We start from the raw sequence: 12,732 nt of genomic DNA on the forward strand, positions 1-12,732 counted from the left end.
ACATCTCACCCATATAGATCAGGGCTTTGAAGGTGAAGGTCATGGCATCTCCTCCTGGAGGCTGCAACTGTGCTTATGGGCAGAGCTACAGAGACTGTCTGGAGGGTCAGGAGACACAGGGTGTGGTCTCTGGAGGCAGGGCACTTCACTTGACATGGTTGTACTAGAGCAGTCCCACAGGAAGGGGAAGTGCCCCCCTCAGGCACCAGGCGCTGACTTCCCCAAGGCTGTGTCTTGGTCTGGTAGTAGACTCTGCAATCAATTCTTTGATGGATGACATTTCCATAATCCCATAAGTGTCTGTCTCATCTATCCTCATCATTGCAGGACCAGGTGATATCAGACATGTATGAATATTACACATAAGAAATACAAAATCACATGTGGGTTTGCTTGATTACTTTTCACATTTTTTATGTGAAATATTTCTTCATATTCAAAATGTTTGCAGGTTTCTGTGAAGGGTCTCGCTGTGTACATCTGCATGCAATGAAATTTATAACCCTCTTTCTCATAGTCTCAAGTGCTAGGTTACAAATGTGCACCACTATTTCTGGACATTTGTTCTTTTTTGATGTGTACACTTACTATTACAACTTTAAATTACACTTATTTATTTACACTTGTATCTTTAAATTACATTTATTTAATAATAAACAAGTACACCTGTTGTCTTCATTATGTGTGTACATTCACAGGTGCTAAGCACAGTCACAGAGGTCAGAGGGCACCTACAGAAGGCAGATTTGTCCTTGCATGATGTGGGTCCGAGTCAGGGCTGAAGCGTGGCAGCAGCACTCATACACTGGTACATGTCACTAGCCCAATGTTAGCATCATCACTTTCCTTAGTCCTTCTGTTCAGGCAAAAAATATTCATCAAGTCCTGGGCGTCCTGGGCCAAACAAGGTTTCAGCATTATTTGACTTTCTTGGAGGGCAGGTTGTTGGTGTGGCCACACTTCTTTTTCAGGCAGTTGAGCACACAGGGGTGCTGATGTGTGCAGCACTTCTGGGCAGCAGTGCATGGACATGTCTCAGTTGTGTTTCTGGAGAGACTAGCAAAGGGATGGCTTCTTGATGCTACCACACAGGCATAGCACCAGTTGGTGTGTTGGACTCTTTGTGGACCTTGCTGTTGGCTAGGGTGCAGCCACCCTCTATCTGCCGGCAGCAAATACCTGCCACTTCTGGTGGGGTGGCATGTCTTCCTTGTCATGGATCTCAGCCTTTTCATTTTCAATGGAGTCACTCACTGGTCTGGCCCTGGAGGGTGATGGTCTTGCTCTTCAGGACCTTACCAAAGACCTGTATGTTGGTGTCTGCATGGACACCTAGTTGAAGAGAAAGTGAGCTCAGTAAAAATATTTTATTTCCTTTTATTTTTGGTGCAAGGGATTGATGGCAGGGCCTCCACTTTATTCTGTAATTTTCAATTTCTGATTTACTTAATTTTTTTTCATCTGCTATCTTTCTCTCATGCTTATGAGTTTAATTATTTTTGTTGTTAATTTCAGACAGGTTTTCTTTGGATCTCTGGATGTCGTGGAGCTGGTTATGTAAAGCAGAAATGGGCTGGAACTCATAGAAATCCTCCTGCCTCTGTTTCCCAAGTGTTTGGATTAAAGGTGTGGACCACCAAACCTGCCCATGGGCTTAATATTTTAATTGTTTGAAAATGTCATATCAGCATGTAGTGTATTTTGATGGAATCCACCCTCCCACCCTATCCTCTTCTCCCTCACCCTCTCTTGCTGGTTCCTTACTCACTGTCCTGATTTTCTTCTTGATTCTTTCTGTGACCTGCTAGTTGTTGAAAATACATTGCCTTTTCTTACATACCTAACATTCTGTTCTCTTCCTCCAATGCAGCTCAATTTGTGCTTCTCATAGTCTTGGGCATACACCAGTAATGAAAACTGACTCTCCCTCTTTCAATAGGCATGAAATACCAATAGCTCTTCCTCTCTGGGTGAGACTTTGTGCCCATCTCCCATCCCTGTACTGGATTTATTCTGCATTGAGCTTAGATGGGGCTTGTAGATGTCATCACAACCACTGTAGCTCAGATGTTCGACTGTTGTGAATTGTCCATGAAAGAGATTATTGTCATCATCCATCGTCTGGGTCTTAAAGATTTTCAGCCTCTATGATCAAAAATACCAATGACAGTCAATGTTGGAGAGGATGTGGAGCAAAGGGAACACTCCTCCACTGTTGGTGGGAATATAAACTTGTACAACCACTATGGAAATCAGTATGGTGGTTTCTCAGAAAATTAGGAATTGAACTACCTCAAGACCCAGCCATCCCACTCTTGGGCATATACCCAAGGAATGCTGATTCATACCATAAAGATACATGCTCAGCTATGTTCATAGCAGCACTATTTGTAATAGCCAGAACCTGGAAACAACCTAGATGCCCGTCAACGGAAGAATGGATGAAAAAAATGTGATACATATACACAATGGAGTACTACTCAGCAGAGAAAAACAATGAAAGCATGAAATTTGCAGGCAAATGGATGGAACTAGAAAAAAATCATCCTGAGTGAGGTAACCCAAACCAAGAAAGACAGTCATGGTATGTACTCACTTATAAGTGGATTCTAGATATAAAATAAAGAACAATCAGACCACACCCCATAGAACCATGTAGGCTATATATATCGATAGCATGGAGGTCCCTAGGACGACTGTGGCTTATAATAAATCTCGGTTTTACAAAAAAAAAAAGCTCTTTCTCAAAAACCTGCATGATTAATAAAGTAATGATGGCTAGTTTTCCCCCACATGATAGCATACAGCTAACTCACTCTGGTACTCAGCTTGTAAGATTTTCAAAACAACCTAGATGCCCTTCAACTGAAGAATAGATAAAGAAAATGTGGTACATATACACAATGGAGTACTACCCAGCAGAGAAAAACAATAAAACATGAGGTTTGTAGGCAAATGGATGGAACTAGAAAATATCATCCTGAGTGAGGTAACCCAGACTCAGAGAGACAAACATGGTATGTACTCACTCATATGTGGCTACAAGATTTAAAGCAAAGGATAACCAGACTGCAACTCACAGCTCCAGGGAGGCTAGCTAGTAAGGAGGACCCTAGGAAAGACATAGGGATCACCCAGCAATGGAGAAATGGATGAGATCTACAGGAACAAACTGTGTGTGTGTGTGTGGGGGGGTAATGGAGGGCAAGGGTCAGGGGGAAAGAGAGCTTAGGGGAGTGGGAGGTTCAAGCTGAATCAGGAACCGAGTGAGAGAACAAGGAAAGAGATACCATGATAAATGAAGACACCATGGGAATAGGGAGAAGCAGAGTGCTAGGGAGGTTCCCAGGAATCCACAAATATACCTCCACTATAGACTACTGGCAATGGTCGAGGGGGTACCTGAGCTGACCTACTGTGGTGACTGGATGGCTGAATACCCTGACTGTCATGATAGAACCCTCATCCAGAGACAGAAGCAGATGCCGAGATCCACAGCCAGCTCCCAGGCAGAGCTCCAGGAGTCCAATGGACGAGAGAGAAGAGGGATTGTATGAGCAAGAGATATCGAGACCATGATTGGAAAAAGCACCGAGACAACTAGCCAAACTAGTGGAAACACATGAACTGTGGACCAATAGCTGAGGAGCCCCCATGGTACTGGACTAGGTCCTCTGGATAAGTGAGACAGTTGTTTAGCTTGAACTGTTTAGGGAGCCCCCAGGCAATGGGACTCCATGAGCTGGCTTTTTGGGACCTAGTGCCTATGGTGAGACACTTTGCTCAGCCTTGGTGCAGGGAAGAGGGGCTTGGACCTGCCTCAACTGAATGTACCAGGCTCTGCTGACTCCCCAGGGTAGACCTTGCCTTGGAGGAGGGGATGGGGGATGGATTGGGGCGGGGGGAAGGCTGAGAGACAGGAGGAGGGAGGACAGGGGAATCTGAGGTTGATATGTAATATGAATAGAAGATCTCTTAATAAAAAAAATTAAAAAACCTTTTCAGCCTCCTCTTCAGTGATGACCCCATGCTAGGACTGTGTCACATGGGGAAACTTTTCTGACTTAGCATCACTTCAAAGGATGGTCCAGGACACACAATTGTTTGTCACATGGAGAATGGTATAAAAGTCACTGAGTATTTTCCTTTTTTGTTGCAGAGCCCGAAAGACATGCATAATTTCCCCTTCGTATCAATGTCATTGTGAATAATTACCATCTTGTAATTCTGTCTGTGTATGTCCTTTACTAAATCAGAAAAATGCTCAGTGGGTAGAGTCCTCGTGTGAAATTCTTAGATGTCTGGCTTTGATTCACAGTACTGCATAAATCTGGTGTTGTGGCTCAAGTCTTTGACTAATCATTCAGGAGGCAGAGCTAAGAGTATTGGGAGTTTAAGGAAACTCTTACTATGCAATGAGTTTGGGGTCAGCCTGGGCTATATCAGGCCCTGTCTCATAAAAGGAAAGAAAAAGTCCCCTAGAGTATGTGGTGAATATGATCAAATACATTTTACGCATGTAATTGTCTTCAAAGAAATAATGAAAATACGTTTACTATAACGTTCCTACATTGTGGATATGTCCCATATATTTTGTTACAAACATTTCTAAGGGGATATCTCTATCCCAGTCCTTGTGTGTTTTGCACCTTTGTGAGTTGTCATGTCCAGCATTTTACATGGATATAGCATCTCTTTCCTATTGATTTATTTTTATTCATTTATTTTCAGAATTCTTATAACCTTGGGCATATATGGGTTCATATACAAATATTCCCTATATTTTCAATTATGACCATCTTTCATTTTCATTTTCAAATCCTTTTTTTAATTAAGAAATTTTTTATTCATTTTACATACCAACCACAGATGCCCCTCTCATCCCTCCTCCTTCTTTGCCCTAGTCTCCCCCCTCTCCCCGCCCACCTCCCATAGTGAGTAGGCAACCCTGGTACATTTAATTGAGGCAGGATGAAGCCCCTCCCCACTGAATCAAGGCTGTGCAAGGGGTCCCACCATAGGTAATGGGCTCCAGAAACCCAGCTCACGCACCAGGGATAGATCCTGTACCCACTGCCAGGGGCCTCTTAAACAGACCAAACTACACAACTGTTTCACTATGCAGAGGGCCGAGTCCAGTCTTATGCAGGCTCCACAGCTGTTGGTCTTACATTCATGAGGTCCCACTAGCTTGGTTCGGTTGTCTCTGTAGGTTTCTCTATCATGGTCTTGATTTCGTGGGCAGCTGTTTTTCCTGTCCTGAATAAGTGACCGGGCATTCCATTTGAACCAGAGTTGTAGCAAGTGCTGTGAACTCTTTCACACCTACCTCCCCACAGGCATTATTGTCACTGAGAATAGCTACCCCCTCCTGGTCATGTAGCAGGAGTTCCTTTAGAGCATTGCAGCTGGGTTGTATTTAGGAGTCTTAGCAACTAGGCTTTGTTCTGCCTTTTGTGATTGTTATCATTAGTGCTGGATATCCTCTACTTGAAGTATGTAAATCTTATTTGAGTTCTTCCTGAAAGATTCACACCTATGTACAACTAGGTTGTAGGAGGACTCAGAAAATTGAGAGGTCTGGTATGGGGAAATTGACTTACTAAGTGCTGCAAGTCATAGGAAAATGTAATAGAATTCAGCTACTATCACCAAAGCTACTACTTGGAAAAGTCAAGGACTTCTCCAAAGGTCAAGCCTTGGCTTAAGAAGACTTGGTCATATTTTAGCATATATACGTATATGCTGGGTCCTACAGTGATTTTCTTGTAAATGCTGTGCGTGCTACCAAGAACTCCCAACAGTGTACTTAACTAAAATACCTACCAAGCATCCAAGGCCAAATGAAACAACACCTGTCTCCTAGGTCAGGCAGATAGCTTTATTTCTTATGCAATTTAGGGTGAGACCCTCCTTCCTTACGGTTTAACTAAACAGATTCCTAATTTCTTACCTAGCCACTTCTAGGAATGTAGGTCATACACATAAATTCCCGTCTTGACTAACCTATCATTAGCACCCATTTGGGTTGTAGCACCCATTTGGGTTGTAAAAGAAAGCCTGAGGGCCACTGCCTGAGGAAATTTCTTACCTGCCTTTATGACCCCGTATAAATTCAAGCCTGGTGACCTTGCTGTGCCAGAGGATCGCTATGGCTTGGGTTTATAACTGAGCACTTCAGAGACTGAGAGGAACTGAAGTGTAAGGAGAATGAAGAGAGGATACTGGAGATTTGGACTGGAGAGGATTTTTGACTAGAGAACTGAGGACAAGATGGAAGATGAGGAAGAGTCAGACGGGAAAGTACTACTTGGATAACAACAAGATGAGAAGTACCTAGATGAGATAGAACTAAGATAAGACAACTAAGATAGAACTTAGAGGGAACAGTAGATAAATACAGAGAGAATTAAACAGAAAGGAACTAGGCTTGAGTACAGAACTGTAGCTGTGTAGATATTATCCAAGAGAAATGAAGTAGATGGACAAAGAGCTTGGTGCACTTAGATTCATTTCCTGAAAATAAATCTCTCTCTTCATAGTTTCTCTTCTGAGCCCCTGGGAAATATATCATTAAGGCAGGCCCTTTTAATAATATACAAGAACTAAGGTGTAAATTTTATAACAATAAGAAAGCCTTTTGTGAAGCAAAAGTCAGTCAATTTACCAGAAATCAGCTTCCCTGCCTCTGCATAAGCCAAAGTTCTTCCTGGAGTGACCCTGTGTCCTCCATGAACCTGTGTGAAAAGAAACACCAGCACTTGACATGGTGCGATGAATTCCACGTAATGCACTTGCCCCAGATGACTGACAGCCACACCTGGCATATGACCTGTCCTGACACAGATGGTTAGATGTCAAGTTCCAGCAGAGGCATCTTGTTTGCTGGTGGATATGAATTCCCCGGGATGTAGGATCAAGATTCTTCTCCAACCTTTCCTCATGGCCTCCCTCCACAGCACTCCACATGGACCACAACTACTGACCACGTGGTCACATAGACTCTGCTGCGTGGGTCCTTTAAACCTGTGTGTTCATCAGAGTGTGCCCAGCTGAGGACGGTTCCTTTTGCTTTTCACAAACAGCTTATGGTGGAATGTAGGGAAGTCTCTGTCTTGAATCCACTTCAATACTGGGCAGAGTCTAAATGACTGGATCTTGAGTGTAGGCTGTGTTTGTGTGACTCCTGGTGCAGCCACACTGTATCTATGTTTTTGCCTTTTGAGGCAGTGATTGTCTACCCTTGTCTACGTAGGTTCAAATTCGATTATTAAATTTGATTAAATTCTTTTTCTTCAATTTGAGGGAACACATTTCACACTATTTATTTCCTGTGAACAAAGCACACACCCACCCTCCAGCACACATGTATGTGCAAGCACACACAGGAGTTTGTAGTTTTACATATTTTATTCAACCTTGTTTCCTGGAGTACACTTATGCTCATTCCACGGTGTGTTTCCTGCTGGTGTTCAGCATTTTTAGTCTCCTTAGACATGAAGAAATTTTCTACCCAGCTTCATGATGGAATGAGCAGCGTCATGTTGTCTTCTTTTTTATTTTTGTTTGTTTATTTATTAATTTTTTTAAGACAAGGTTTCTCTGTGTAGCTTTCAAGCCTGTCCTGGAACTCAATTTGTAGACCAGGCTGGCTATGCACTCTCAGAGATCTGCCTGCCTCTGCCTCCTGAGTGCTGGGATTAAAGGTGTGCGCCGCCGCCGCCGCCGCCGCCGCCGCCGCCGCCGCCGCCGCCGCCGCCGCCACCACCACCACCACCACTACCTGGTTATGTATCTTAAAGCTTTCCTGTGTCCCACCCAGTCCGCAGCCACTCAGACTCAAGTAAACACACAGAGGCTTATATTAATTAAAACTGCTTGGCCATTAGCTCAGGCTAACTACTGACTAGCTCTTACACTTAAACTCAGCCCATTTCTGTTAATTTATATGTCACCACGTGTTCTGTGGCTTTACCTCTGTGCCATTACATGCTGCTCCCTGGACAGCAGGTTGGTATCTCCTCAGCCTTCCGCTTCCAGGAATTCTCCTTGTTTCTTGTCCTACCTATACTTCCTGCCTGGTTACTGGCCAATCAGTGTTTTACTTATCAACTAATCAGAGTAACATATATTCACAGCATACAGAACATCTTACAGCATGGCTGCTTTGGTCTGCACAGCTGGAGCTTGAAATCTGGTGAGGGATGCCGCCGAGGTTAAACATCACTCTAGACACCCAGTTTCAGTTTTTTTTTCAGGGAAGCAGCTCTCTTTATTTGTACCAGCTTGGGTTTATATACCCCTCCAACAGCAGGGGTTAAGGAATGGTTACTCTGTATCCAGAGGCAAGCCAGACACTGCTCTCCAAACAGGAAAAACCACAGGGGAACTGATCCCCAGCACCCTCCGGAACCCAACTGCACACTTTTCACCCAAACAACTTAACTGGGACAGGACAAAGAAGGGCATTTAAAATTAAGGCAGCAAATTTACTGCTGCCGACATGTCCTCCCTTTTTATTTCTTAAAAGGAATACATCAGCTAGAACAGCCTGTGAAAGACCAGATAGCCCCTGCCTTAGGTCACCTGTTGCAGTCCCCCAAACTTACCCATCATAGGGGGGCTGCCCTTATACCCCCTGCCTTAGGTCACATGAGGACCACAGGAGTTGCCCGTCTCTGGGTACTATCTGTCCAACATTTGTAACCACACTTGTGCAGATTCAGAGGGTGACATGGCCAGAAGGGCTTGCTTGGTTACCTGTCAGTGAACTGACGTTGCCATCGGCATTTTGGAAATAACCCAATTCCCATACCGCCTACACAGATTAATAAGAGGGAAACAGACCCTGCCCATCTAGTGATCCACCCAGTAGCTTTAGACATTAATTACCATTAGGTCTGCTCATTTACAGGAACAAATCTAGTTTCATTAATCCTTAGAATAGCATGTGCTAACTGAATTGTATAGTTCAAAATGTTCCATTCCAAGGCCCTCACAAACAAGCATTCAATTCTGCAACCTTGGCCAATGCATTAAAAGCTGCATGAGGGGTTATACAAACTTCTGACATTCCATAAGCACATAACATATGTTGGTGTATCCACAACATATCTATTTGTTCTTGTGACAGTGCTGCTTGATGATTAAACATCAGAATTCCAAAGTGTAATTGTCCATTCAATGTTTGCTGAATGTCCAAGGCACCAGCCACCCTCTCAGATAATGCATTGATAACGGCAGCCTGTTGAACAGTCTGAGATAAGGCAAGCTCAGCAGCTGTAGCAGCAGCAGCAGATGCAGCCACAGCTGCAACAATTGCGGCAGTAATGCCAAAGTCTCTTCCTGTCCTCTTCAGATGCAGTGGAAACTGATCAGAAGGACTCTCCAGAGGCATCACTGCAAATGCAGGTATTCTCACAATCATTGCATGGGACCAATTTGCACTCCAGCAATTATTCAAGCTACAATTTAGAACTTAACAGTTTAGTAGTCCCTCCCCTCCCACATCACCATTCCAAACAACTAAAAGGGAAGGGAGCACTTGGAGAGCCACAGCATGGGACATGCTGCAACTACCTACATATCTGCCAAAGAAGTATTACTCAGGACTAGGCAATCATGAACGCTGTCTTTCAGATTCAAGGAGATATCATTGGTATTATTCTTGTCAGCTGTACTATTTTTCTTAAAACAAAGAGCATTTTTTTTTTTTTTTTGGTTTTTCGAGACAGGGTTTCTCTGTGTAGCTTTGCGCCTTTCCTGGAACTCACTTGGTAGCCCAGGCTGGCCTTGAACTCACAAAGATCCGCCTGCCTCTGCCTCCCAAGTGCTGGGATTAAAGGCATGCGCCACCACCGCCCGGCTGACAAAGAGCATTTTTTAAACTGCAAAGTAATATTTACAAAACCTTCTTGGAGTTTTACATTGCTGGCAGCAGTACCAATTGTCCAATTAGAAGAAAATACAGCAGGAAAAACAGGGCTATTAATATTCACAGGCAGTAACACAGGTGGATTTCTTACTAAACTCCATAACAGCTCAGCTTCTCCACCACCCCCCCTTTTTGCCTATATTTGTCCTCTAATTCTTTTTCCTCCCCTATCCAATGAGGATTTCTTGGAGGGGGTCAAGACAATAGAGGCACAGAAGGTGCTGACTGTGCTTTCACTTTTGCAGGGCGCAATTTCTGTTGTAATTCCTCTATCTCTTTTTCTAGCTGCTCTTCCCCCTCTACTAAATCTGAGACAGAGGCAAGATCATCATCTTCTTCCTCATCCATTAAATCCTTCACAAATATCCTTATATGCTCTTTACAGGGGACCTCGACCTCTTCCTTTTCCCCTTTCAAAGATTCATTCATCTTCACCTCCTGAGTGTTAGCAAACGCTTGCTCGTACTCTGAAAGTTGCTCTTTCACTTTCACTTTATCAGTCAGAAGAGCATCTTTCCCAATCTGGAATATTCAGACCTCCTCCTGTCAGAAAGCAAGGACTTGATTCAGCTATGGTGTCCACAAATGTGAGTGTGGTGCTAGACTTAATTCCTGTTCCTTGCTTTCTTAACTTAATTCCTGTTCCTTGCTTAACTTAATTCCTGTTCCTCAGTGGCCAACTGAGCTTTTGCAGAATTACCCATGGTACGTACCAATGTTTCAATTCCCCACCCCTCCTTTTTGGGTGAGCCTCGTTCACTTACCCCTCTTTCCAGGTCCCAGTAGTGACCTCCACTTGTTTCAGCCTGCACAACTGGAGCACGAAATCTGGCCAGGGACGCCGAGGTTAAACACCACTCTAGACACCCAGTTTCAGTTCATCAGGGAAGCATCTCTTCTTTATTCATTCCAACATGGGCTTATATACCCCTCTAACAGCAGAAGTCAAGGAATGGTTACTCTGTATCTGTAGGCAAGTGGGACACTGTTTTCCAAACAGGAAAAACCACAGGGGAACTGATCCCCTGCACCCTCTGGAACCCAACTGCACATTTTTTCACACAAACAACCTAAATCGGACAGGATAGAAAAGGACATTTAAAATTTAGGCAGCAAACTTACTGCTGCCAATACCCCATCATGATCTTGATGCTAGTTCACAGAATCTCTCTTCACTCTCTTCAACTGGACTCCTGGAGGGTGGCCTGTTGCTTGGCTGTGGATCTCGGCATCTGCTTCCATTGGTTACTTGATGAAGGTTCTATGATGACAGTTATGGTATTCACCAATCTGATTACCAGGGTTCGACAGTTCAGGCACCCTCTCCATTATTGCTTGAGGAAGGACCTTTACTGAAGAGGGTGATTGGAGTATCAAACGTGGCCATCACAGATAGTGACAGAGAAGATACAGAAAGAATTGTGCACGCCCTAAAAGACTGATTGGGGAAGCTGACTTCCCTCTCTGCCTGGACTTGTGGTTTGTAACTGATAAGTTTCTTACTCCTCTAACTTCTTCATTTCTGTCACAGGAAGCCCCTCCTACTCCTTCCTTTTTTTCCAAACCTCCTCACTGTGTTTTCCCCCTCTATTCCTTTTCAATCTGGGCCACAGTTCCTGATACAACACTGCAGATCCTTTCTCAATTCCCACAGTATAGGGGAGAACATATTCTCTGGCTGCTCTATAATGTGGAGGAACATCATTTGCAGACTTTCACACTGGAGCTGGTAATAATACCCCTCTGCCATCCTTTGGTGCACAAGGAGGGCAATGACCTCTCTTTCAGGTTTAGTGTGAGAATCAAGTAGTCCTGTGACATGGAAGGGTTTGTATACTGATTCTTATTTCTGAGGATATGAATTGGGATGGGAGAGTGCAATGATTAGTCTTTGTTATCTTGAAGTAGACTAAAGCCACTTGGGAAATCAAGAACCCCACTGATGATGTGCTTTGATTATACTTTAGTCATTTCTGTGGGGCCCTTTCTAGATTAATGATGCTATGAGAAATTAGAACCTGATGCTATGCTCTTAGAGGACAACACATGGAAGCAAAGTCTGGCACTCCTTACATGGTCACTTCCTTTCCCTGATCCCAGCATATAGTTTGTTGACTTTCGCATAGGAGGAGGGTCTGTATTTTCACAGATAATGGACATCTTTGCTGGATTTATCCAGCCCTTTCTCTTCTGGTTCACTTTGGTGTTGCTCATTCTTCCCCCCACAGCTTCATGCAGAAGTGTCTGAAGTGTTGCTAAATGTTGGTAATGTTTGAAGTTAGAGCAACCATTTGTCCTCTGAGGAAGTGACAATAGATTCTGCTCATGCTTCCATTGGCAACCTGTTCTTCTCACCACCCTGCCTGACTTCCTGTAAACCAGTGGTGCTCAGAGAGTGGAAAGGGCCTTAGTTCATCTGGGCTAGGTGGTGTCATGTGGCATCCTAGCTCCTTGTACCTCTTCCATTGACCTCCAATGAAGTAAGTATCAGAGTATCAATTTCTAGATTCATCCTAGGCATTTTCAGAACCAGAATGTATCTCTTCCCTACATGGGCCAACCAGATTCATATGAAAGTATGACAGGACAGGACCACATAACATTTTCCATGAGGACAGAGGGAGGTGGTATGTTGATGGCATGGACAAGTGTAGTCTCCTAAGATCTGCTCAGTTCTGGTAGTACATTCTTCCAAATTCAGCACTTCTGAGGCAGGGGAAGGTGGATATCTGTGAGATTAAGACCAACCTTTCCTACATAGTGAGTTCCAAGACAGCCAGGGCTCTGCAGAAAGACCT

This window comes from Peromyscus maniculatus, chromosome 1 (assembly GCF_049852395.1).
Source record: "Peromyscus maniculatus bairdii isolate BWxNUB_F1_BW_parent chromosome 1, HU_Pman_BW_mat_3.1, whole genome shotgun sequence".
Taxonomy (NCBI): Eukaryota; Metazoa; Chordata; class Mammalia; order Rodentia; family Cricetidae; genus Peromyscus; species Peromyscus maniculatus.